Source organism: Platalea leucorodia (genome assembly GCF_965183815.1).
Source record: "Platalea leucorodia genome assembly, chromosome: 9".
NCBI lineage: Eukaryota > Metazoa > Chordata > Aves > Pelecaniformes > Threskiornithidae > Platalea > Platalea leucorodia.
The window spans coordinates 8,488,439-8,516,295 of record NC_138831.1 but is presented as its reverse complement, the minus strand read 5'-3'; the positions used below and the strand labels follow the sequence as shown (position 1 = coordinate 8,516,295).

General features: G+C 42.7%; 1 protein-coding gene across 9 annotated transcripts in view; it reads left to right on the top strand.

Moving 5' to 3' along the window:
- Window positions 1–27,857, top strand: part of MAGI1 (membrane associated guanylate kinase, WW and PDZ domain containing 1) — a gene marked incomplete at its 5' end in the record, with an annotated part of 358,756 nt that overhangs the window by 239,797 nt on the left and 91,102 nt on the right. The window lies entirely within an intron of this gene.

Genomic DNA, 27,857 nt, shown 5'->3' with positions numbered 1-27,857 from the left:
TATTTGTGTTTGTAATAGCTGATGAGTCTCATCCATGTTGGTTTTAGTATGGCTTAAACTTAAAGCTAAAGAAGACAGCTTGTGCATACTGGACAGCAGATTTAAAGCTGTCTCACTGTTTTTTGTTCTTGGTGTAGTGTGGAGTAGCTTAGAAAGGGCACCCTAGCCACGTCCCAGAACTATGTCAGGTGCTGTAGACACTCAGCACGGAATCGATATGCAAAATTACCAACAACATATGATGCAAACTGATGTAGAAAGGAAGGGACTCTGTGAAGCAACTTGTTGGACTGTAGTTGGTGGTCCTGGCACCCTGATAAGCCAGTCGCTGTCAGGAGGGTCTTTTGATTTTAGATCGTCATAAAGAAAGAAGACTGGGAAAGGAATGTGTAGTACCTGTGGCTTCTCACAATGAATGCCTATCAGCATTACCGTAAGCAGAAGAGAATAGTGTATAGGAGGATGGAGAAAACACTGCGAAGTTGTCAGTGGATATTCCCTAACATGAAATAGCAATATGTAAGAAGGAAAGGTATATAGTGACTTAGTAAGGTCTCATATTAACTAGTGTTTAATGGTCCCTCTGTTGTGGAAAGAGGAGTTAACAGATTCCACTTTGGTTTTCTCACCATCACTTGGACTCCCAGTAAGCTGGCCGTAACTCTCTATAATCTCAGAAGCAAAGGTAAAAAGAGATTTTGTGCCATCACTCTGCTTTTTCATTCCTTCTGCTTGAGGGAGATCAGCATTTTCTCCACCTTTCACCCTTGGCACTCTTCCACATTGTTTTTAATTGCAAAGCAACGTGGTGCTTTTTCCTTAGCCAGAAGAGTTGGCACATAGTTCTTTTGTGCAACTGAGGCAATAAACTGCTGTATTAATCACTTCACACAAGGTAATAAACAATAGCAGAACTGTTGCTTTTACCTCTCAGGTTTCTACTAAATAGTCCAACTTCCTGAAGACCTTAGAAGTGGGATCCTGAAACTGGATTTAAGTCCGTGTCTTTCCTATCATCTTCTGCCTGACCTTACACCATTTGAGATGCCGAAAATAAATCTCATTTGGAGTGTAATTCCTAAAACATGGTCTTATTTGGAAGCAGGGTTGTAGACAAACTTTGTGTCTCATATACCTAGTAAAGTCTCATTTAGGTGCGGGGAAAAGAAAAGTCACTTTGCTGTACTTGCGTCCTGAGCCATATGGCTTTTTGTGAAATGTTGCTAGCTGCAAGCTACCTTTCTTCTCCAGCAAGATTAGAAGGAAAACAGAGCTAGGATTACCCATTTGGGATGGTTAGAGATGGGATGTGAGAAGCCCTTCAAAATTCCCCTTCTCAGCGTTGCTTTTTTTGCCAGCAGTACAAAGCATTGCACACACACCACAGCAGATAAAGGGAGTTTGGAAATCAGAGACCCAAACCAGTTTTTCAAAGTCATGTTTTTTGATCTTTTGAGATTGACACTACTTTACTTTCCCTAAACACACTTGTAAACACCAGTCTGGGAAAGCACTGCAGGAACAAAGATTTCGGAGACACCACGTAAAGGTTGTAGGCTGGCGAGCTCCCCAGCGTGCTGGAGGGAAGAGGTTGCACTCTTTCTTCTTTTTCTGCTGGGGATGGGAGACCCACATCAAATCTTTGTCAAGAAGATGTTACAGTTAGAAGCAAACAAGTCAGATGAAATGCAGAAAGTGAGCATTTGAATGCATTTAGCCCAGTGCAAAGATAAGATTAAATGAGTTTTCCTCATTTATTTCACCATACTTTAATTGAGTAGTTGGTCTAAAGAGGACTAGGCAGTGAGATGCTGCAGCACAGCTGGGCTACGGTCAGTGCTAAATGGTGGTAGCTGGATGTGAGCACTTAAAAATCTCAGAAAAGCTCACATGTTGTTGTTTCCTTTAATTTTTGAAAGCAACAAAGGTTGCTTGCAATGTAAATGCTTGCTGGAATTTAAATACACTTAAGACAGAACAAATGCCAGAACAGCAGTGTTTCAGGTTAGCAGTCTTTGCGATGTTGGTGGCATTTTTTCTGTGCAGGGTTCTCTTCCAAGCTAGGCACAAAGCAAGAGTACTTGAAAAGTGGAAAACCACAAGTTTTATAGTGGAGAAAGCTGTAACTTTCCCTACTGGGACAAAGTGCCCATCAACTAAACAGCTGCTCTGCTCTGCAAAGGACACTGCCGAGGTTGTTAGTGTCTACAGATTGAGTATCTTGCTGATGGTCTTTTGTGAAGTATTTAATTTCTAGGTGAAGGAAGGAGGAGTGAATAAATTACTTTATCCCTTGTCAGATCTCTCCTTTGTGAAGTGCAGCCATTATGCTCCCAGTTTGGGATTGGCTGCCGTGTTTTTTAATTACAAAATTAAAATAACATAGTGATTAAACTTTGCTCAGGAGCAATAGCAATCTCAATTGTTTAACCAAAAAAACAAAAAAAACCAAACCAAAACAAACAAAAAAAACCCAAAACAAAACCAGGAAAAAAAGAAAAAAGCCAAAACCCTAAGTTATAACGTGGACCATGTACACACTAAGTGTATTACAGTATGTTAAAAAAGGTCACTTTCATATTTCAATGTTTCAAGGGGGTTCTGTGGCATTTCTGCAGTCTGGTTGTGCTACTACAATTTCCCAGCTGGGCCAATACTGCTACCATGAGGGAGAGAAAATGCCAAAGCTGCATGGAAAACTGTTAAATTCTTCAAGGACTGGCTGCCGGAGTAGAATGGGCTTTGGGAAGATTTGCTTATGCAAGGAGCCTGCACGATACTTATCTCAATGAATTGGGCAGCCAGAATTGTAACAGGATCAAGAAGTGATCCTGAGCTGATTCTCAAATGCTTTTCGCTGTCAAATTTGACTTTTTTTTTTTTTTTTTAAAGTGTGAAAGAATAATTTCCATTTTCATGAATATCACTCAAAATGTATGAGCTGCAAGCATAGAGTTGACTTGTTGAAATTGGGGAACGAGAATTGTATATGCTTATGTGATTTTCCTTTAAAAGACAATGGTGGATAGATTCAAAATTCAGAATTCAAAAGAGGTTTCTTAAGAAACGCAGATGCAACCCAGAGGAGAACTTTCCCATTCCAAATTATATTGCTAGGATTTTTTAAAATAAAACTTGACCTACATTAGCAGTCCCATCTAAAATAGCACACTGTGCAGGTGATTTCCATGTGGTTTTATTTTCCAGCAGTTTACTGTGCTGATGGCAGAATTTCTTCCTTAATAATGCAACAAAAATGTAAGCAAGCAATGGTAACGCAGCTGCCAAACCACAGCCAGAGGTTCATGGTCGATTCAGTTCATGGAAGAAACCTTGAGATTAGGAGAGACAGCAGAAGGCGTTGCTTCTGTCTTAGGTGGAGAACTGACTTGTAGTATATCATGAAAATGTGACTAGGGAGAACCTGCCACGTGGCAAGTAGCCAGCACGTCTGGGGCACTGATGAGGGAGGTGCTGGGGAATGTACCAGTGAGCCTGAAAAAGCCTGTCCTGTTTCAAAGGAGTGCACAGAGACATAGGAGAAGAGATGGAAGAGGGAGAGGAGGGTGGATGGGCAATCCCAGGGACAGGATGAAGAAGCTGAGGCTGTCAGGTGAAGTACAGAGGGGCTTACAGTGATAAGAGCAGCAAGGAGGGGTTGACAACAAAATTCAGTGCCACTGGGGAAGCCGGACTGGTGACATTGGGTTGATGATGCTGGCTTGGTTGTGCTCCTGAGGTAGCATTCCTCTCACCTGACTGCAGATGTCTACACCTGAGCTAACATTCTAGGAGCCCTCTAAGGCCAATGAAGAGAAATTGATGCTCCTGGAGTGCAGCTCAGCTCATCGTAAGGTGGTTGTTGGCCTGAGTGGTGCTCCAGATGTGTTTGTGGCTCACCGTTGAGAGCAAAGCGGGTCTGGAGCACTAGCTCAGTTTGAGATGTCTACCTTGTCAGCCTCAAAAGCTGGGTGAGATAGATGCCACCTCTAGGACACGACCCAAGCCCCACTGCACCTAATTACAGGGTTTTTTGGTGGACGTTAAGGGACAATAGAGTTCACCCTTAACAGCAGCAGTACAAAAGAGATTTAAATGGCGGAACAGCAGTAGAAGAGGTTTCCAGCAGATAAGACTGAGCTGCTCCTTGCATGACTGGCTGCTCTGAAAATGCAGTTCATTTGGTTAGGTGCACACTGGGTGCTAATAAGAAGGCTTGTGTTGCGTTATTTCATGAGGTGATGTCAAAGGCTACAGAAGATCTTGTTAGTAGCTGTGGGAGGACTATGGTGTATTCTGATTCTGTTTTCCCTTCTTCCGAAGGAAAAGGGTAATTTAGTACTTTTCTCATGGGAACCAAGTGCTGGAATAAACTCCAGGGCCACGAAATCCAGTGACCCTGTTCCCTCAGGCAAACACATAATATCATCCCTTTCATAAACTGATCAAATATTTGATCTCACCCAGCAAACCCAGCAAACTGCAGGTTATGCTGACAAAAATAAAACAAGCTTTTGTAGGGGAGAAAGAAGCATTGCTCTATGCCTTTTCCCATAGCTCTTTTGTTTGTTGTTTTATGCAGCGTGGTGTCAGGGCTTTACTGAAGCTGTAAATATAGGTTTTAAGAGAAGATTTGGATTTGTTTAGTATTTGAACATCTTTGTGCTGTCCATGGTAATTCTCACCTATCTCCTTCTGGCTTTGAAACAGCAGTCATGTTTATAAATGGCTTTAAGATAATTGATGAAAGAGATGATTTGCATGAAGAACAAAGTAGTGCTGAAACTTTGGCTGAGACCTATCCACACCTTTCTGGTGCTTGGGGAAATATAACATGAAAAGGGGAAAAGGTTTTTTGTTGTGGTTTTTTTTTTTTTTTTTTCCTCTCCACTTCCACATGCCTTTGTTCCTGCTCGTGGAGGATGCCTATAAAGCGCAACTGCTGTATTCCCAAGCAGACTTTTGAAAAGTAACTAGTTGGTCAAAGGTATAAATAAACTGTGTCAGATTAAATAAGTGAAATAAGATCCCAGAATTGATATTCCCCATTATTAGAAATCACCTTTCCTTATTACCCTGGAGAGGCGGCTAGCTGGGTTCAGGGTATGTCCTTGCACGAGGGCTGAATGCAGGCCCTGGCAGCTCCTGCAAAGCACCAGTGGCTTGTGGCAATGCAAGCTGGAAGGTTAAAAATAGACCTAAAAATGAAGCATTTGCTTGAGAAATGGGTGTAAAGATGTATTAAAGGTTTAGGGATGATCACATAGCCTTCTGTGTATTTTCTTTTTAACTGTAAAAGAAGTGAGCAGTTGCTTACAATGTAATGAAGAGAAGGACTCATGAAATACCCACAAGGAAATTAGTCGAGTCCTCTATCGATTTTGTTTCCTTGAGGTTACTTACTGTAAATAAGCTTTGTAGAGAATTACATACCTCTTCCAAAAACCAAACTGGAAAAAAGCTCTGGGACCGAGAAGCCGCCAAACTTTCCCAACACTAATTTGAAAGAGGGCTGGGGCCGAGAGCTGACGCTGATGTGTTGTGAAGTGCCGCTGCGTGTTTCGGAAAGGCGAGGATGCTTCTCCAGCGGTACGGAGCACGACACGCTGCAGACGCTGCGAGGGGCGGAGGCAGGGGTGTGGGCAGCAGCCACGCTTTGCGATCTCGCCTTCGCATCTCCCACCGCCTCCAAAACCCTCGCCGCGGCGGGGCTGCCACCGGCATGCCTTTTCCAGGCAGGAGCCCTCCCAGGCGCCAGGTCTGCGTTGCCCATTCCGCGCTCGTGAAGGTTTTTCTCACCTCATGCTTCCTTCTGTGCTTGACATCTCTTTTTGCGTCTGTGCGTTCGGGGTGGACACAGGGTTGCGGCGGGGCTGCGGTCCCCCTCCTGCTGCCGTTTGGCCGAGCTGCTGGCAATCGCTAGTCGACAGAAGCTGATGATTGATGTCAAGGCTGGGAGCAAACAGCTGCTGATTTGATTATTACTGTTTCATCTCCTAACCTTTTGGAGCATTATGGGAGTATTTATTCACCTAGCCACGCTTAATGGCATTTGGTGCAGTACTTCCCCAGGAACAATGAAGGAGTGATATTGTACAGAGGTAGTTTAGAAATTCCCATTCTTGTTCTTTCCATTTATTTACAGATATGGGGAGAGAAGTGAAGAAGATCTTGCTGTATGGGGGAATGGAAAATGTGGCTGTTTGACTGGAAGCAGTTACAGACATAGGTGTGCAATATGTTAATAAAGTAATTGTGCTATGTTGCTATAAAGAGGATGGCTTCGTTATAAAATTCTTGGTTTAATACTGTCATTATAGCAGATGTATAGCATATGAACTAATTTGCATGCAGATAAGGAGGCTCTGACAGCTTGGTAGCATAATTACTGCATAGCATACAGGTCGCTAGTGCTGGGAGCTGAAGCTGTTACTGGAGGGGTGCTCATGGGACTAATTACATTGGCTTTGTTAAATTTAAAATAGTGTATAGCCAGGAAAGAGACCCCTCTCCTGTGCTGCATGGTGTTGTGTACAATAAGTTATAGAAGCCTTGGACTGCTGCAGCCATTTTAAGCCATGCAAATGCCTGGATCTCAGCACCTCCCAGCATAGTGGAGTAATAGACGTTTATTTAACCGGGGAGCCCTTATGAGCTTCCAAACAAAAGCTTTTAAAGTGCTGATATTTCCATTTATTAAAAATCCAGTTAGGTCTTTTTGATGAGTGAACAAAACTGTAGCTGTAGTAACTTTGTTTTGTTTAGCATCTGATGAAAGGGGATGCCGAATGTGTGAACTGGTGAATGGAGTCTCTGCCCTTTCCCTGGTGTGCCTGTTGCTTTGCTTCACCATATCTGTGTCTTCGTGGCTTGTCTCCACTTAATTTCAAGCATATTTCTCCTTCTTTTTTTTCCCTTTGCTTTGACTGTGTCTGCAGTTTTAAAAGATCTTGTTATTGAGGTTCCTTTATAGATTTCAAAATGTGTTTAATTCATTACCAGGCCATTATAAACTGAAGGCATTTTATTTTCCTGGGGAAATCAAGACAGAACCACAGGAGATTATTTTTCCGCCGTTACATTCCCCCCCCCGCTACTGTCAGATTAGCTTGCAGAGAAGGCAGGAATTTGTGAATGCACAGTTGACTTCGATTACGTAAGCTGGAAATTAGCAAACAGTATGGATTTATTTCAATTCCACTAACTTTAAAAAGAAATACATATTAAATTGGAAGTGCCTTAGAGCATCAGACAAATGGGAAGCTGACCAGAAAGTGTGTATTCCCTCCCTGACCTCCTGCGGTGCAGTAGGTGATGCCGGGTAGCTGGGCGGACGGAGCTGCTGGGGTTGCAGGTCACACCGCGGGGGGGGGCGGGGTGGGATGGTTTTGGCCAGGGGGGTGGGAAGGAGCTGAGGACTGGTTTGTACCCAGGGAGCTGGGCTGCTGTGGGCTCTCTGCCATAAGGGAGGGAAGAGGCTGCATTGCTGGGGCACACAGGACGCTGCGATTTCTGACATCTCGCTGGGAAGGTCCAAGGGGAGCACCCTCCTTCCCGCCCTGTTGGTGACACAGCAGTGAGGGACCGGACCGCTTCGCTGAGCGAAGGTGATGCTCGGGCAGGTACCGTGACAGTCTGCTTCGCCCAGCTCCCTGGAGGTTTTACCCCTAACTCGGCAGAGCCTGGCTGTCGCGCCAGGAGGGCCCTCGCTCTGCATATCCTCACCTGCCGCTCCTCCAACCGCAGCAAGTCGGGATGGGGCTCGGCGTGGAGCCGCGCTCCTAGAAAGCAGGCCGGCGGCATCGAAGGGCGGCTCAGCCACTTGGCTCCTCTGTTCCGTTTTATGGGTAAGGATGTTGTGTTCCACTGCCTTAACACATTCACTCCTTCAGGGTAAATGTTGCAAAACCCCTGTATCTGTTTCCATAATACCCCCTGCTAGACAAATATTAACTTACACCTTTTTTTCTTTTATGCTAAATATTTACCTAGGTATTTTGTTTTGCAAAATTCAAGCTCACCCTTGTCAGATCTGCTTGCATTTTGTTAATCTGGGAATATTAATAGCCTGCTGGCACTACTGCTAATTTGGAGTTTATGCTGTAGAGTGAATATAGTAACGATTTTTTGGAATGGTTTGTTAATCTTATCAACATTCATTATGCATTTATTAATAGTAATTAGAGCCAATCACAGTGTTGCATTTGGAACTTTTTGTATCAATCAAAAAAAGCGTTTTTTGAGAAAATTATCATTTAGTGGGAAATTTAGTATGTTAATATTTAAAAAATGAGATCTGGTTAGAGAAGGGGTACAGGAAAACACTGAAAGTAATGAACAGTTTTCACCAAAAGTCTTGTCTGTTCCTTCCCTTCCCCCCCACCTCCCAAAGCAAAGTAAAAAGAGGAGGGAGGAGGGAAAGAGCCTATCCCTCTTTAAACAAAAATTACTCGTTGCAACGGTTTTGTTAGGCTTTTTTTCCATATAATATCAGAGATTTCAAGGCAATTTTTGCAGGTTATTCAGGCAGCTTTAATGTAGTATCGCATGCATGTTGTGATTTTTTTCTACGTGCCTTCATTTTTGGTGCTGAACTTGAGATACTTTAAAGGTTTTTGATTTTTAAGAGGTCGGGAAGGAACACTGTTCTTTTGAAAATCAGTGCTCTGTGCTGTCTTGACTGGGTGCCCACTGTCTCAGCCGCGTAATCAAACCTTTCCCTGCCATCTGTGCTGCACACTCCTCCAGGTAACTTCACAGTGTCCTTTTAGCACAAGTCTTGAATGAGTCCTTTAGATCTCTTGCAATCACATGAACAATAAAAGGAGTAGGAGCCTCTCTAAGGATTCATGATTGGACTTTGTTGTTGTTTCCTTACCAACTCTGCTCCTCCATTTATGCTCTTTAGGCCTGCTGTTGCCACTCAGGAAACAGATTATCCAACACTTCTCCATTTGCCAGCCCAATCAGAGATTCCTCCTGAATCAGCAGTGCTTATTATCTCCAACTGTACATAATTATGGTAGAGAGGTTGCACGACCGTAGCTGGATAATGTCAGCAGTTCTATTAAAGCCCCATACTTTCAGTATCCTGAAATGCGGATATAAAAACTCACTTTAGCTTTATAGTCTTTCCAATGGTGAGAGATAAAGTGTGTGCAATCAGCCTTGAAGCAGTTAGAGAAACCCAGAACAAAAAATTCCTCTTTGGGATGTCAGTTGTATAAACGCGTTGTTTAACTTGATCTTTGCTCACTGCCAGACTGGATAGGGTGCGACAGCCTGCAGATTTTGAACATAAAGCAATAACCATTTCTCTACTGTTTAGAAAGCTTGTAAATAACCGGAGTCAATGATATTTTTGCGAAAGTATTAAGCATCTGAAGTTAGTGACCAGAGTGGTTGTGAAAAGACCAATAATGCACAAACAGAAGGGTTTGCAGGTTGGACCAACAAAGGAAAAAAAACCAGATGTTTGTTCCTGTTTTTAAAATGTAGCAAGTGTGCCAAAATGTCATGATTATTTACTAAGGGTGAGGAATGACTCCTGCAGAGTTATTCTACTCCAGGAAACATTTGAGTATACATATTTAACAATCTAATAATACAGTTGTATAAATACTTTTATATATATTTAATCAGTTATGAAAATGGTACTTGACATGTGAGCCTGTTTTACAAAGGTCAGCTTTTCACAGTTGTTTGTCTTTAAGTTTTTAGTGGCATTTTTAACCCTTTTTCTTGCTGCACAAGCTGCCCTCTTCCTCCTGTTACCCCTAGCCCCATTTGCAACAACATGAATTAAGGGCAGGAGGCTGGCATTAACCTAGGTCCCCAGGGTCTCCACAGCATGAACCAGCCTGATGTTCTTTAAAACATTCAATATGGTCTTTCTCAAGCAGGAGAAGAGCGTGGGACTTAGTCTCTGTTCAAGAACTCAGATAAGAGTTCGGCCTCATGCTCTGCTGGTTATCATATTCATACCAGCAGAGCGACCAGTGATGGTTGCAATGCTCTGCCGGAGTTTTGACACACTTCTAATTATAGCATACAGTGGTGTAAACTCCAGAGGTGATAATGAAGCCCGGACCCATGTGTCAGCAGAGCTTTGAAGGGGTAATGCATTCTTGTTCTGCACCGCTGTTCCTTATTTGTATGTTTGTGGGGACCTAGACTCGTGCAATCATGTCTTGCTTATTTTCACTGAGCCGAGAGGTGAAACATGCAGAGCAGCGGAGATTTGTGATTTTATCAAGGTAATTGAGTATTAACTATTTGTCTGCCCTTTGGGAGATGCACAAGGAGAGAGGCAAGGGCAGGAAGCTGTGCATACGAGACCTTCATAAAACTTGTTGCCTAGAAAGTGATGACAGGTCTTCAGTGCTCTGATATCCGATGAAATCTCTCTCTGCTTCTGAGCTTGGGCTGTAGGAAATGAGTGACCCCTGTAAAATGGCCTTATTTATATTGCACAAATTGAGCATTCACAAAATCAGAATGCGGAGCATGTGGATGTGCGCAAAGTAAGAGAGGGGCTGCATTGAGGTTGAGCTATAAACGTGCCCTGGGAAGGTGAGTGATGAAGGCTCTCTTTTTCCAGAAGTGATGAGCATAACCCTGGCGTTCTCTGACGCTTTCCTAACTGAGATGTGAACCCATCATGCAGCCCTCGACACGTTCTGCTCTTTAGTCTTAGCATGTGAACCAAGCTAGCTCTCAGAGAGAGAGGTAACATCAACTTTGCCTTTCCTTCAGGTTCTCTAAGGAGAGAAAAAATAACTTTCCAGGATTTAATCACTAAGAACACCTTCATGTCTGGATGACCTGACAAGTTTAAGTAGACCTGCTTCTTAATGCAGATAAGTCTGTGCAGCCCATGTGACAGATTTGGTCTTCTATTTGCTTTGGTGGTGACAAGAGGTGTGTCTTGAAGCAGAGAAGGAGGGTGCAGGGACTGGCATCTCCTGTAGCCCCTACTACTTAGTGGAAGCAGTAGGTAGAAGTGGCATTATGGTCCAGTGCTCCTGCAACCTGTGTGGGAGGGGTGTCCCCACCTGGACTTCTCATCCCTCATTGGTGAGAAGGTTGGGACCTTATCCCAAGGTCCCAGTTATGCATTTGAAGGATAGAATAGATTGACTCTTATGGATGTGTTAGATGTGGGCCAAGGGTACTGTTCTACCAGAAATACCTATAACAAGATGGAATTTCAGTCTCCAGAAGAAACTCACAGAAGTTGTCTGCTGCCCTTTGTGCTGGGGTAGAAGGCATTGAGGAAGGGAGAAACCTGATTTAGCAGAGATTTAACAACTACTGTGCTCCAAAAATTTCAGTATGTGTTGGGAGCAGATCTGGCATAACTGGAGTTATACAAAAAGCAGGAAATTTTTCCTTCTGAGCTTGCCTGTTTCTGTCCAAGAGAGGGACAGGGAGGGGGGAATTCCTTGAAAAAAATGAATTAAAAAAAGAAAAAAAATATAATAAACCCTTCAGTGTAGTCCTGATGTGCTAAGCCAGAAAACTGCAGCCCTGCACAAAGCTGAGAGCTGAAGAGTACAGGCATTATGGTTCATCTATCTCTCTGTCTCTCTAAACATGTTCTTTCAGTCGTCTGTTACCAGCTTTTATCTGCCTGGACCATGATCATCATACACAGCTGTTCCCAAGGTTATACAGAATATCATTTAAAATTAGTTGGAATTGTTTAAATCCAAATGCAGCTACTGAGGACTGCCAGGCTGTGCTGCCCGTGGGGATGTTGTGAGGATGAGCCAGCAGCGGGAGGTGGTGATGTGCAGGCAGACCAGGAGGGCAGGGGGCACTTGGAGGTGAGGAGGGGGTGGGAGCTGGCTGAGCATGTGGCATCGTGCTTATCTGTGTGGAAACTCAACACCTCACCAACTTTTAAACCTTTAATCTGCAATGTGACTTTATATAAGCCTGCATGTGGAGCTGAGTGTGTGGCTCTGTCTACGCTGTTAAGTGTTGATCACAGGTGTGTAAAGGTCCTTGGCTGGATTTGAAGTTGAGTGTTGCTCGTAATCCAGTTGCACAATCTCTTGCCCTTGGCAAGCTGCAGCACCTGCCCTAACAAATCCATAAATACCTGGCTGCTGAGCTCTGTCCTCAAGTGACTGCAATGTAGATGTGCACTTGGTAAAAACACATTTAAAAGAGGCATACTCTAAACAGATGAATGAGTTGGCTTGGATACCTTTAAAAAAAAAAATCCTATTCTACCAGCACACTTTACTACAACTCTAACATAATTTAGAACAACTCTGCACTCCTCCTGAAATTTCTACTACGTGATCAGAGTGTTGCCAGCTCTTGTGATTTGCAGACTTAAGAGGAGACCTTGACGGAGGTCATTTAGTCCATTCCTGTACCTCAAGGCAAGAGTGACTATGCCTGGGCATCATCCCTGAAAGATGTGATAGGGAGAGATGTTTTTTATGTCCTTCATGGTTTCAAAGAGACTGACCATTAGGACCAATTGTAGGTGCCAGCAGGGATTCTGCACTGATGGTACCTGAACACTGGTGGTAGGTGCCTTTGGGGGACCACCCATTTAGTTCAAAACTTGGCTTTTTCATGGTAGAGAGTAGGGAAGGTGTCACCCTGAAAGTTATAAAATTAGAACTGTATGTCTTGAACATCACAGAATTATTTTTAAGATGGTCTTTTTTTTTTTTTTGAGTCTGTCTTGATTTTTAGGAAGGGAAGGAGTGATCTGGTTTGGAAAGCTATGCTGGATGCTTAGACTGCTGATGCTACCGATGTGCCTGTGACAGCCCTTGAAAGAGGCCACTTTCTCTCCTCCAGTAACCTCACCTTCTGCTCTCCTCCAGACCCAGAGACAAACTAGTTTTACAGTGTTTTGGCATCAACAAAGTAAATAGCTAGTTTAGGGCTATCCAAAATGTCTCCTATTGCAGAGCCAGTCCTCCTCCAAGCTTGCATGTTTTGATGTTGAACTCTCTTAAAAATCTACCTGTAAGTGTCCCATAATAGGGTAGAGCTTTGGAAAATCTATTTTTTAACCTAGAAATATCACCCAAGGAATCTGAAGTCCTTTGCATGGAAACGGTGTATGGGAAAATAGGATGTCATCAAGTAGACATGTCCCATCAGCCAGTCCGTGAAGTTACCGACCTGCATCTGTAATACAGAGCATACAAAATAAACTTCTTACTAGCAACTCATTTTTCTTCTCATTACTGGTTAGGCCTGGGAAGAGGGACAGCAAGTGCTGGATGGCTGAAAATTAGTTGCTTTATAAATTCAGTTATATAAATCTTGTGACCATTGCTACCTGACTGGCATGTATACCAGTCTGGATTAATATATTATTATCTGTAAAGTCACACATTGTGATAACTCTGTAGCCATGGTTTCCAAAAACATTAGGCGTGTGAGCTAAAGATCATGAAATAGTACCTCATATAGCCTGTAGGTACCTTCAGCACTTGAGCTTTCATTGGTGTCTTCTCATGGCCACATGCATAACTCCCACTGGTGCTAATGGGAATTGCTTGTACACACTAAGTGGGGAACAGGCCAGGAAATCACTTACTTGTCCTTCAGAGACATTGTATCTCGATCTGTGACAGGCAAGAGTCACAACTGGCACCATTTACTGTGAACCATTTCTGCTGAATGACGCTGATGTGTGCGCCGTGGAAAATGTCTGCTTAGGTTTGCGGTAGCAAGAGACTTCCATTAATCAAAGAAGCTTTCTCAAAGTTAGACTTTTTAGAAGTGTGTAAGTTCATCCTTGTGCATTTATCTTGCAGAAAAATTCTGAATCCAAGCTCTTGCTGATCGATGGTTGCATTAATTATGCACAAAAAGTTCAATTCTGCCAGCCTTGTTCACTTTGAATGCTGCTTTACCCTGGGAGGAATTGACTTGCATTATGCAGGTTGGACAAATTCACCTCCAGTCTGAACTTCTGTAAAAGTCTCCAGGGAAGGTCAAGTTTCTGTTATTTTCAATAATAAATGAGATTCCCATTGAGTAAAATGATCCAGGAAATAAGCTTCAGCTCCCTGAATCATGGTTGTGTGGCCTCTAATGGAGAGCTGGGAAGAACCGATAGCGTTGGAGGAGAGATGAATCTCTCCGAGCTGCAGGTCTTGCAGTTCTAAACTCGTAGAGTTGGCTCCAAGGAAGCACAAGTGTTAATGACTGTTTGTGTATTTTGAAGAACGTTTCAGAGCTGTGATTTTAAAATATACTTGCTTACAGTCTTGACCTATCTCAAGTAAAGTTCTTGTAGGTGAAAGAGAGCTACAACCATAAAAAAAGAGAGTGGTATTTGTGTAATAGACAAAATACTTTATCACAACTCATGGCAATGGTTTCCCCTCACCATGTTTTTTTGTGCCAAATGGATGTTTGGAAGTGTTAATAGTTGTGTTTTCCTCTTCAATTCTGGAAGTAGCCTAATTTGGCTTAACAGTCAGAGAGAGAAAATAATAAAATAATAATTAATGTGATTTATTCATCTAGAAAGTGTAAAGCATAACTTAAACAAATGACAATAGTGGTAGGAAAAATACTATCGTGAATGTTTCAAACATTAAATTTTCTGTTGAGGTATGAAGTGACCTGAAAGGAGTGAGTGGCAGTTCATCAAAAGGATGTATATTTCCTTGTAATACTCTTTTATTGGCTCTTTCCAGTTATTAATCTCAGAATTGCTAGAAATATATGGGATAATGGATGATTGCTACGCAGAGCTCTAATTTACTTTACTGCACAGTTGCTGTGGGAAAGTGCTTTAGCTACTTTGGCTCTTTTGTATTGCCTCCAGAGAGAATTTTACCCATGTGTTTTGCTCCACAAGTCATCTGTTGTTTTTCAATGTATACACATAAACAGCTCTTGCCGCTACTCCTAAATATTGAGTCAGCAGTTCCCTCTGATGAAGCCATTACCAAGGACTGTCACATTTAGCTCAACAGATCGGCATCACAGAGCATGTAATGCTATTAGCCCCAAAATGTTGTCTGCAAACCACAAAATCGTGGGACACAAGTGACCTTCTGCTCTTTTGTTTCCTAATCGGCTCTGAGCTTGGGCTGCCAGCTTGGCTGCTCCGTGCCTCCATAACCCATCTGAAAAATGGGCGCAGTTTCATCTTCCCACCTTGCTGAAGGAATTTTGAAGGCGAACGTACTGACAAATGGGAGCTGCTCAGATTTTTTGATGGATATTGGAGGATTGGGTGTTCATTTTATTTTTATTTTAAATATTTAAAATGTCTGCAATTAAATTACGTCACATCCATCGGGCTTTGGTCACCCTCATCCTGCAGTTGCAGAGATAGCAGGGATTCCTCTCTGGTTCTCTTTTGCCTTTCTGCAATGCTTCCTCAGCGGGGTGAAAGAAATGTTTCTTTAAAAAAAATGATTCCAGTCTCACAGAACGATACATCACCAATCATGCTCTTGAATGTTTGAGCTTTATTGCTATATTTCATTTATGACTTCATCTAAGTACACATCTGTATGTCCTTGTACTGGGAATTTAGATTCCTAACAGATTAATGAATGGCTAGTCTGGTAATCAGGGCTCTGATTCACCACATCTCATGGATTTACTTGAAAACAGGTAAGATGTCAGTAGCCTTTCTGACTGCCATATTGCTCCGCCACTGGTTGTCACCTTCGTGAGAGCAGATGTGAAGAAGATGCGTGTTGCCCTTCGCAGCCCAGCGTGTCAGCGCGGGCCGCCGGTGAAGTCTGGCAGCCCCGTGCTGGGACACGCGGTGCTGGGAGGTGGGACCGCCGGTGCCTGCCAGCCTCGTTGCCTCCACCAGCGTGATGGGCAGTGGGGACTGCTGAAAAAAGACCAAAAAAAACGTTTATTTCTTTTTTTGATCCATGAAACATTTATTGCTTCTAGGCTGCTATCCTGCAGAAACTTGAGCACGTGTTTAATGCAAAGCATGGAAATTGGTCTTGAAGCAATCAGGATACTTGTGTGTTTTGAACTAAGCAGGTGATTTGCAGCAAGTGCCGTTACCAGTTCTGTACCAGCATCTGTCTGGCAAAGTGGCTTCACCTGCATCACTCATCTGAAGGACTTGACACAGTTGTCAAAGGATAAATGCTTCACACTTTGAAAATAAGTGCTGGAGTTTAGGTTTAAACTTTATTTTTTTAGTAAGGTTTTATCTGCTAGATGACATCCTTGTCCTGAAGGAAAACATTCTATCTCTCTGATAACCACTTGGCTGTCCTCTAAGTCACGTAACATATGAGGGGATCACATCTCTGTGTTTTTCTAAAGCCTAGATCTGATTGTGTGTTTTCAGGAATTCACTTTCCAGGCATGTACTGATCTAGTAGCATGAGAAAGCAGATTTCTGGGAAAACTGTCTTCTCAACACCCCAGATCACAGCGTCCTCCACCAACCATGTCTAAGCCAAGGAGGTAATTGAGGTTTTGAGGATTACTTCCTTATCCTCGGTGTGTTGCCGACACAGGTACAAGCTAAAACCTGGTGGTGTTTTTGTTTGTCAGGAATTGGAGGCAAGACAAGGAACAGCTCGTTTTGTTTGGGCTGCCAGACAGTTGCAGGAGGATAATTTGTGTGTGCTGCTTATTTATGTTGGATGCAAACCAGTGACAGTGGGGACCTGGAGATACTTTGGAATTACTCACCGCAGGGAAAGCAGGAGCTGCTGGCGTTATGGCTCCGTGTGCTGTCTCGTGTTGTCTTTTGGCCAGTCAATACCAGAAGGGCATTGGTAAACCAGCAAGTGAGTTTAAAATGGCATTTAAAATTGGGGCGTTTGCAGAAAATTATTTGCAAGAAGCTAATAAAATGATAGAGCGTGTAATGTGATGGAATGATTGTTTTGTGTGAACGCAGAGCTATAAACGCCTACACAGGGACATTTAACAGAGAGAAGGTATAACTAGAAGTCATCAGATGAAATGAAGCAAAGACCATTTAAGCCAAACACTATGTCATTGTCCCCAGTTTAAGCACTCGAGTATTTTATAGGGGTGGTGCTTGGCTTCAGAAAGGCAGAATAAAGCACCCTGTGGGTATATATGCTATGAAATTCATAGGTGATGACAGAATTGGGAGGCAAGGTTTTTGCTATTTGTGTACTACTGAAAAAGCAATAAAATAAATGGAGAAGCCTGTATACATTATCAATAGCATGACAGCTAGCTTCGGACTGCAGAGATGCAGAGTTATGTGCTACCTAACCTGCAGGCTTACTGTATCAGGGAATGTTTTAATTAAAAGTGAGGAAAAGGTATTGTGACTTGTGTTTTCGTTAGAATTTTATTGCACTTACAACACTATAACGATTAATAAGCTCTTTCTGTGTTAGAGCCGGGGGTGTGGAATTTACAGCAAGGGAACTGAAAAAAATAAAACATTCTAATAGTTTTTATTTCAGTGAGGTAAGAAAAGAATTAAAATTAATGTATTTGTTTTCTTTTACATTTTAACACTTCCAATTATCAATAGGGATGAATCCGAAACTCAAACACCAATCAGTTTCTGAATGTTTGGCATTTTTTCAGCATTCTGAGCAGTTACCTAATCACAGCATTACAGAAAGTGAACCAGGAGAATGTTTTCAACCAGCGAAAGCGTTAGCAATCATGAAGAACTAAAGCGTGCCGTGCATACAGAGCTACTGAGAAAAATACAGAAATGGGTAGCAGTTAAGAACAGGTAAAATTAAGGGACAGGATCTGTAGGGAATAGTGCCTAAATGCGCATATTGCTGGGTAGATTTGCTGTCTGTTCTAGTCCTTCCCTTGAGTTTTACAGTAAGTGCATCCATATGGCTACATAACTGCGTGTTTCTATAACCTGCATACTTCTTGCTATATCTGATACGTTTGCATTTATTGGTCAGTGTTGCATATGAAGCTTGAAAACTGCTAAGCAAAGGCCAAGGAGGATTTGTCAGGGAACAAGACCCATCTGAACCAAGGGTTGGTGAGTGGGCAGAGCCAAAAATGGAAGAGCCATAGGAGACGCGGGGCTTTCTAAGAGTGTGATGAGGTTATCCCAGTTGGAAGTCCCTTAGGTTTATAGCGTTTCACGGCCCTGGGCTAGAGAGAGAAAGTACCGTTGAGACGCTATCTCAGGTGTATGTTGTTCAGGGCAAAAGGCTGGTTTAAATAACGATGTCGATGTCCTGTGGAAGTGTGATGGAATGGTGTTCTGTTCTTAAAAAAACACTCTCCTTGAGTCTCTCTTCAGTAGACTGGATGTGGCAACTGAAGCAAACTTCAGGCAGTGCCTCAGAGATAAATATGTAGGTTTTATATGACTTTTCTTTCTATGGTGGAATTTTACAGAGATTAGACTAATTAACTGATCAAGTTTTAGGCACATGCTGTTAGGTGAGGTGTTTTATTAAGACTTTTAACTGCAAATTAAAGGTCTGCTAGAAGGGCAATTAAAGTCAACAGAAAGAGTTTTATATCACACCCAACCAGGGATGACCCACATTGTGTTGTACTTATCTCGGCAGTACAAACAGCCTCGGAAGACAAACAGCAAGGGAGGCAAGTAATCTCTGTTGAAGCAGCTGAGCTAGTGGACATCAAATAATCTCCTATTTACTACTATAGCTTTAAAGTGCAAAGTATCTTTTCATGGATATATATGCACAGATGTATGCAGGTGTCAAAAGCAAACATTGTTTTTTAATAAAAACTGAATTGAAATACTGCAGGTGTTTCATTTGTATTGGATCATTGATTTATTGTGAGCTTAATTACAGTATCTGTTCATAAGACACATCTGAAGCCTTGAAGTAGTATAGAAAATAGGATAGCTTGTTTTGGGGAGATTAAAACTTTTTGTGTGTGCAAGCTTTAAAGAAAAGAGAGAAGATTTTTCCTTCCAATAATTGTAGCAGCTTGTGTAGTGCTGGTGTTGTGGGAAACAGTCACTCAGTCTTGCTTAGATCTACTGCTAATCTCACTGTGAGACAGATTTACACATATATGGCTAACAGTAGTTTCTGATGTGGTTTTTTTTTTTTTTTGTTCTTCCTTTGGTTACGATAGTCACATATATTGCTGGAACAAGTTTTCATTATTTTTTTATTTTTAAAATCCAAGATAAAACTGTCCGTTGTGTTCTTGTTCACTGTATTTCTGCTTCAAGACTCCACTGCCTGTCTTCCACCAAATTGGGAATTTTCTCCAGTACTTCATGGTGGGTGAAAAGGATTGGGCAGTGTTTACAAAACCCTTACATTTTCCTCGAAAGCCATTGAACTCAGGTTATCTGGCTTGCATGGTTTTGTGTCTCTCTTTGCTCTGTGACTTGGCAATTAGTCTTGCAAGAGTTTGCAGTAGACTCAGTCCCAAGTGCTGTCTTGGACCCTCACCTTTCCCTAAGCCCTCTCCTCCCGGTCTTCTGTCTCTAACATTAAGCAAAAGGTTTGAGTGTGTTTTATTTTTTGCCTATTTTATTATTCTACTCAAATATGAACTACTCAAAACTTGTACCAAGCCACATGAAGATCCAAGAGTTAATGAAAAACAGTTTTTAATACTAGACTGTCTTAAGCTCAGCCACTCAGCCAGACATGCCAGGGAGCTGATGGGTGTTTTGTTTCTCAGCAGCTGAGTGCTTCTACTGACCAGTTCACAGCTTGGTTTTAGTGCTAGCCCTTGACTTACGAAACTCTCAGACTGGGCTACGCCTTCTCTTTGCCAATTTGTAGAGATCAGATGGCTCTGCAAGTAGCCATGAAAAAAGCAGATATAAAGGAAGATAGGTTGTACCTCCAGATAAACTACTTCCTATAATGTGAAAGTATAAATAAGACAATGAGGTATTTGTTTAAAAGTGCGGTTTGTGTGGGAGCAACCCTACATCCCAGGTCTCCTGTGACTTATTTCAAAGTTGATTTTAAGCACTCCCCTCGCCCCCTCCCCTTTTTGGGCTGTTGCATTTAATACAGATGTGCACATTCGTACGGAATAGTCATCTTAATCCACGTTGTGCTTTCCCATAGCTGCTCTGGGCGTGCAGCGTGGAGCACTGCTGTGCCTCTGCATGGTAAGGCTCGAGATGGCTGATGTGGGGCAGCCCTGAGCAAGCGCTACAGGGAGCAGGTTAAGCTTGGGTTGAGATAGTCCGGAGTGCGTGATCAACAGGATTGAAAATAACCAGCTAATAAGGGTGCTCTGTAATTATCCAGTGTATGTATTTAATTTACCATCTTCAGTTGCAGCCTTTTACAGGACAGAATTTCTACTGAGAGTAACTAGGACAGTTTTTCAATAGAAGAAAGGTGGTCCTTTTGAAATAAAGGTGTGTGTCGTGGTCGTAGACTTCTAAAAATGTATATATATGAGAGAAACTGAAATATAAATGCAAGTATATAATCACCCTGTTAATTTACTTTCAGCTAATTTCTCTTCCCATAAGTCACATACACACTTACACAAATGGCAATTTTCATTTATTTCTGTGCCAATATTTAAAAGCAGAACATTACAGTGCAGTCTCATTACTACAGCTTTATTGATTTATAAAATCACACTTTATTACACTAATCCATATATTAGAAAGAATAAAATTGCACGTAGTTACAGCTAGGGCCTTCTTGCCAAGGAGGTACATAGTTTGCTTTTTCATCAGTAGTTCACAATTTAAATTAGTGGATGTCATGCTGTTGGACTCCATGAACACAGGATTAATGGCAAACTCATTAGTTCATGAAGTTTAATCTTCTTGGTGGGTGTCCCACCTCGTGGGAAATGAGAGGGATTCAGCTGCAGGTGTCTGGTGAGGTAACAGCAATCACTCAAAGAGAGGGATCCAGAAGGCGAGCTGCTGCTATTGCGAACCCAAGAACATTTATTATTTATGTTTTATTTGATGCCAGAATACTCTTTTTTTCCTTAGGAGAAAGCAAATGAATGCTCTGAAGGACGCACGAAGAGGTTGTAACTGCATTAGCAGCTGCCACATTGCAGTAGTACCATTGGTGGTACTTTCCCAGGTCAGGGAGGTGCTGTTGTATTTGAATATTTGGCATAGATCTTTAAACAGGTCTTTTTTTAAGTGGCTTTCTTGAGGAATGTGTAGGTTTTGTACCCTTACTTCTTCTAGTCATCAGGTAATCATTGCTTTCTTTTAAATTGATATTACAGTCAAGAGCGAACCCCCTCATGCTGAATTGGCTTTGTGTAGCCACGGCATGGTGTTTCGCAATACATACAAACGAGCTTGCAAAGCCCCAACGCAGCAGCAAGTTATTTTTGTCCCTTTTAATCTGTTAGACCCTGATCCTGATCTGTAGGGTTTCCTAAATCCCATTGATTTCTCTAGAATTAGGCTCCTGAAGTCCTTTGAGAGCCTGAGTCTGGCTGATCTTGTGCTATGAAATGGAAACAAACCCGCTTGCTCTACCTCAAAACGCTATAAGGATAAACGTTTTGAAGATTATCAATGTTCTTATTCGGTGGCAGTGAAGGCCACAGGAATACCAAAAATAGATCTAAAAGGGACAAAAATAACTTGCTGCCTGGAGGGTGTACAAACTCCGAGCTGTTGCTGTGTGGCTTGGCTGAATCGTTCCTCCAGGGAGGCTCCAGGCGGTCAGTACTTCTTTGAGAGAAAGGGCTGGGGAGATGCGACTGGACACGGTGCCTCAGAAGGAGGGAGAGCGGCTTTTACGTGCACTGAGGATCGACCTGCCATTGCTCGCGTGTGTGATAGGCACAGTCCTTGCAAGCTGCTGCTGTGGGATCCAGCTTTGGCCACTTAGTGTTGCTGGAAAGGCTGGTGGGAGCAGAAGGAGATACTGAGTTCTTTGTACAAATCCCTTCCATCTCCCCCTATAGAAGAAAAAATACTTCAGACCACAGCCATGAAATGCATTTCTCTCTGAAATGTGTCTGTAGAAAGACAGGTTTGTCTTGGTCAGCTGCTTTCTGGGTTTAATCAGTCATTCCTGCTGACCACAGTGACAGAAATTTGCTTTTAGTACTGCAGTTATCTGTGTGGCCAGGAAGAGTCAATCAGCATCTGTTCCTGTGCATGCATCATTAACAGAGCTGTGAATTAATTTCTAGCGACAGACCACATTCTCCTTTGGACAGAATTTCTGCTCCGCCACCGAGACACTTTGAATGCGTGCCACGTTCTTGTGGTTTATAGGTATCAAGCCACTGGCTAGAGAAGGGACAGACAACATTTAAAATCCCAGAATAAGCTTCCTGAGTTTTGAGTTTCAGGAGAAAATTGTATTTATAAGTCAAACATGTTTGGTTTGTAACAGACTAGACCTCTCTGAAACTTCCATAACTTCATGTAGTTAGAACTGTAAATTGTCCCTTACTCCTTACCATAGGTAAGTGGAGACACACACGTGTATAATGGATAGCATAACAGTGTCCAAATACAATTCCTTCTACTGCCGTTGAAAAAAACCAGTCAGTAGTCTTAGTTTGGATAACCCCAGAAGTCAATAAGATGAAGTAGTTCTGTGTACAATGTTTTCTTACAGATCGGTTCCACTTTATTTTTTGTTGATGTAGATAAGGCTATTTCTAATGCTGTGCTGCAGATAAGTTCTGCCTTAAGCTTGGCTGCTAATCAGGTTGCCTATTCTGGAGACAGACCAGGTTGTCTCTGTCTTTTCCCTTCTCCGCTTGCCATTAGCCAATCTGTGGAGTTTGTCCTGCCTTGCAGTTATCTGGCACCATAGGTGACAGATGCAGGAGAGCCAAAGCAGGCTTTCCAAATTATCCTGTGACATGAGGGAAGAAGGTGACCTCTAAACACTGTGCAGAGGGAAGAGGGGCTGGTTTCCTAATATGTTTCTTCCTTGGCAGCTGAAGATAGGTGATGACAGCAGCTTCTTCTTGCTAAATGAAGAAAAATACTAGTCTTCGAGAGCAGTGGCAAGAACAGCATCCTTCCTTCTAGCCCACCTGCAAACAGCCTCTCAGCAAACCCTGCAACGGCACTTGGTGTTGCAGCTTCGTGAGTCAGTAGTATCCCTGTACACTTCACATTAAAACCTTATTTACTACAGTTCCATTCACCTGTGGTAACCACCAGTGACTTGAGTTTGGATAAAATATGGGTGTAGCAACTCTGAGCGTACAACTCCCACGTTGTCTGTCATTTTAAGAGAAGCTGGTCAGTGGAGATGAGAAGCAAATGACTTGTGGTTTGATCAGCTACATTTTGGTGGCTCACCAGATTATCATTGCCAGCCAGTGGAATTGGATAAGGAGTTTGCAGAAGTCATTGCTTTGCAAATGGGTGATGTAGGTGTTCTGCACTTGAGAAGTCAACTTCTGAGTGACTTGCTAGGGGCTGTTTTGGTGCATGGTAGCAGAATTACTGCTCAGGAACTCTTTTTGTTTTAACAAGAAAGTAATTGAACTGACTACAGCCCCTTTGAAGTCTTTACAGTAAGCAAAGATTCTGATTAATTTAGCAGCAGGGCATCAGTGGCTATTAACAGCTTAACATGAGGCCCTGGTAGATTGATAAGGAGCTAAACAGTCCCTGAATCACATATTAACAATCTGGCCATACTATAATTGAGGCTCATGTTGGGTAATTGTCAGCATGGTTGATAGGCAACACAACATCAGTAGTTATTTGTGTTTTAAATGGGCACTTAAATTATTCAGAATAATAGTTGATAGTCATCAGTACGTCTGAGCCACAGTCCAGTTATTCTAGGCATGGATGGCAAGCTTTAATTTAGCTAGCTTAAGTACAGCACTGGGCTCTGCGTGGGCAAACTCACCTGTGTCTACAAGCAATTTCTCAGGTGGTGTCTCCAGCCCATGATGAGATAGATTCATCTTCTGTGGCCCAAGCATTAGTGGTGCGTGAATAAACCAGGATGCAGCTAGCTTGGGTGGGATAACCAAACCAACAGCCGGGCAAACGTTTCACCTAGCATCTGAGTCACTCAGGTTATATGTAGTTTTACCTCCCCAGGCCAAGAGAGAAGGTAAAACCTGCAATGCTAAGCAGTAGCCTTATTTTTATTTATTTATTTTCTTAAGTCTGCTGTGGTTGCAGAAGATTTGAGCAATTCCCCTGGGAATTTAATGTCCTTAACTAGTTTTGTATGTTGTGGGACATTCTAGCCCAATAAGAGTGAGAGTTTATGAACATTAAATGTGCAGAAGGAGTCGGTAACCACGCAGTTGCTCCTCCAGTTCCTTCTTGTTGTAGCATTAGCAATTCTGAGCTAGTCACACAGTGGGACATAGCTCAAATTAATTAGCTAAATTGCTACCTAATGGCAATGAGATTTGATGCCACTTAATATTTCAGTGCAAACATGGCAGGCAGGTTAACGTATTTAAATATGATTGGCTCGCCTTTTCTAGTGGAGTATCTGAGCTCCTGTTTGGGCCGTCTGCAGCACTCATTGTGCTCAGTTAATTCTGCCATTAGCTGTGGTCTAATCTGCTATTAGCTCTGATAAAATGTACAGTCATCTCCATAGCCCTCTCCTTCACTGATGACCATCCTGTGGGAAGGCTGCTGAAATGCAATTTGAAGGGGGAGGGAGGCAGTACACACACACTGTGCTTTGTCCATAATTAAGTTACATTAATGATGGGAGACTTAATTACAATTTGGAGTTTACCAGCAGAAAGGTCCAATGGTAGCTTGCAGCATGCGATGGTGTTGGGCTGTGCACACACATGCTGCACAGTAGTCGAGCAGTTGTTTCAGGCTGTGGAAGGGCTCAGGGTGGAAGGCGCTGATGATTCTCAGCGTCCCGTGCCTGAGAAAAGTCACCGAGTTTGCTTACGCGCCTCTTGGTTTTCTTTTCTTTCCCCCTTTCTTTCCGCCCGCCCTCTCCCCCCACCCCCCTTGTGAAGCAACCCTTCTGGCTTTGTTGTAAGTGTGGTTTGTAATCATTGTACACATCCCAGATGGTTCATGAAAACTCTTTGAAATGCCATCTGCCAGGCGTGTGTCCAGCCGGCAGCCTGTCATTCTGCTACAAGAAAAACGGAGGCGGGTTTTCCCTTCCCCCTGCCTTTCTGAATTGCATTCAGTAACACTTGCTCAGATGTGAAGCAGGATAACAGCCGGAGCATCTGCAAGCAATCTTTGCTCTAGACAGCAACACGGAAAGTTGTTGGGTTTTTCGCCTTTGCCCAGATAAGATATCCTAACCAGTGTAGTTTTTATTTTCCCTCTGTTTGTTGCTGGAGACTGACGCGAGGTGACAAATGTTATCTTTGTGATGTAATGTTTTTCTTTTACGTGGCGACTTGGCGTTTCTAATGCATTCAGAGCGTGTTGCAGGCAATCGCGCTGATAGCAAGCACATCTGCGATTTTTCGACTTGAACATATTCAGGAAATTAAGAACACTGAGATGAAACAAATAGATCCATTAAAATGGCTCAGAGGAATTATGGCAGAGATATAATTGTCATGTCAAATAGGCAGCCAGCACTAGTAAACTGCTGACTGCAATTTCCCTGCTATAAAAATTCAGAAGGAAAAAAAATTATTAATAAATGCTCTCTGTGGGAAGATATAGATAAAGAAAAGAAGGCGGCTTTAGAAGATAAAGTAAAATGAATCCTGAAGTTCCCTGATCTTTGTGTCTCATGAATGCACGTTGTCAGTTACTGGGAGAAAGTATATCCCGATCTTGGTCACTCGGCTCGCGTGCCGCATGGCTGAGGGTGACGTTTGACTGATGCATTGGACGAGGAGCGCTACAGAGTCTTAATTCTCACTTCCATTGTGCTCCAGGCATGGGACAGCTCCAGCGCAGCCTTGGACATACTTATTGCTGAAGCTTTTCATTCTGCCCCCTTACCTCTTGTGGGCCTGGTTTAGGGGAACCTGGTGGGGCTCAAGAGCCACGGTGCCCTGGTGAGGGTCCTCACAGCCTGAACATCCACAGCGATGTTGGTGCTCAGGGAGGACGTGCTGCGTCCAAGCTGTGCCCCTTCATCCTGGGTGCCTGCATGCTCCCTGCATGCCGGGGAGGGAGCTGCGTGGGTATTGCCTGCTCAGCCTCGCGGCCAGCCTTTAGATGGAAACGCAGGCACTCGGGCAGAGAGAGGCATGTGGTGCAGTTCCAGTATTTCTTTGGTCTAGATCTGTGAAAGACACCTGTCCTCAGTTACAAACTACTTGGTAAAAATCGTTGTAGTCTTACTGTAAGGATTCAAGATTACAAAATTGAATCCTTTCAAATAGGAAAGAGTAATTCTGCTATTAGGGTGAAGATATCCATCATCATTTCCATCCCCTTTTTTGCTTTTCCTCCTCCTGCCGTCACCCATTCGCACAGCTGCAAAAGAAGGAATGATAGAAAAAGCACAGGAATTTATAGACTATCTGAAGGCTGATGGTAAATAACAAAAAAAACAGAGAAAGTTTCTGTTTTGAAGCAAGAAATGGAGGATGTTAGAGAAAGTGGATGTCTATCAGGGAAATTAATCTAGTGATAGTCTTTCAAGGGTGTCACTCTGTCAAGACTGACCTCTTGAGCAGTCTCTCAGATGAATAGGGCATAAACTGACTTTCCGCTTCCCTGGCACTTGAGGAAAACATTTGCCAGATGCAGGCATGGGGAATTTATGCTCTTTCAACTTCTGAGAGCTGGAATCTTCCCAGTTAGTTTCCAGAAGCCCAGCTTCTTTATACTTTCTTCAGTCCTTTTATAGAGGGTTTAAGAAATTGTGTGCACTAAGAAGGCACTGCCCAGGGGCTGGAAGAGTCCCACAGAAGTGAGAAATCATACTTCATTAAATGTTAGGTATGGTTTCCACATCTCTAAAGTTTTTCCCAAGCCAGCAGATTGGTTGCAGCCACAGCACTCAGACACCTCCAACTCTCTCAACGCTGCTCGCTCTTCTAAAGTTCGGTATCCTGTACCATCTGTAAATCTGTCATTTATATTTAATCTCAGATGTACAGAATCCAGCCACGTCCTAGCCTCTGGAGTCACGGAAAATAAAGGCTATTGAATAGAAATTGATCCTAATCAATTAAGCTGTGCCCAGTGACCTAAAATGCAGTGGCCCAAGCCATCTTAGCAAAAAGTCATGAAATGACTCATCTTACACCATGCTTCAAAGGGCTGTAAATTGGTCAGAAGGGAGAAGGGTTTCAGAGCTGGCAGAATAGCAGTGATCAGAGCCCCGTTCTCCATGGGTACCATTTAAATTGTCGAGTGCTAGAGAGAGATTCAGTGTGAATTATTACTAAAAAGAAAAAGTATTTCTTGAACTGAAATGAGCTTATAGGTGAACTTCTGTGAGAAGAGTTTGCAGCTTGTCTCTTTAGTGAGCATGTGTGAACGGTGCATCAAAACTATCTTACGGTACTTTTTAATGCTGAATAAAAATAATAGCATAAATAGAGATAAAATATTAAGAAGAAATAAGGGAGAAAAGATCTTTGATGTGAAAGAATATTTGGTGAGATAAAGGGATACAGAAATAATGGAAGCTAGAAAGAAGTTGCCTTATCTGAGAATACAGATTGCAATTTTAGTGAAGTTGAAGTATGAGAGATTGTGTTAATGGCAGGAAGGTAATTGCTGGCATATTCCCAGATGCCAAACTCTTCCAGCTGTGTTTCTGCATGTGAGATGAGAGATTTCTTTGCCAGAGAGTCTTTCTGGGAATATCAAAAACATTGTTGTTGGGTGGAACAACTGGTACCGCCAGCTCAACCTGTGATCTATGTCTTGTCTAGTTTTTATGTGGACTCCTAACTTCCAGCTGGACTCTTGATGCTGCTCTCTGTGTAGCTCACCAAATTGCATTTTACAGATACTGTTGCATCTTTATGAACATTGTTCATTGTCCCTTTTAACTCTTGAT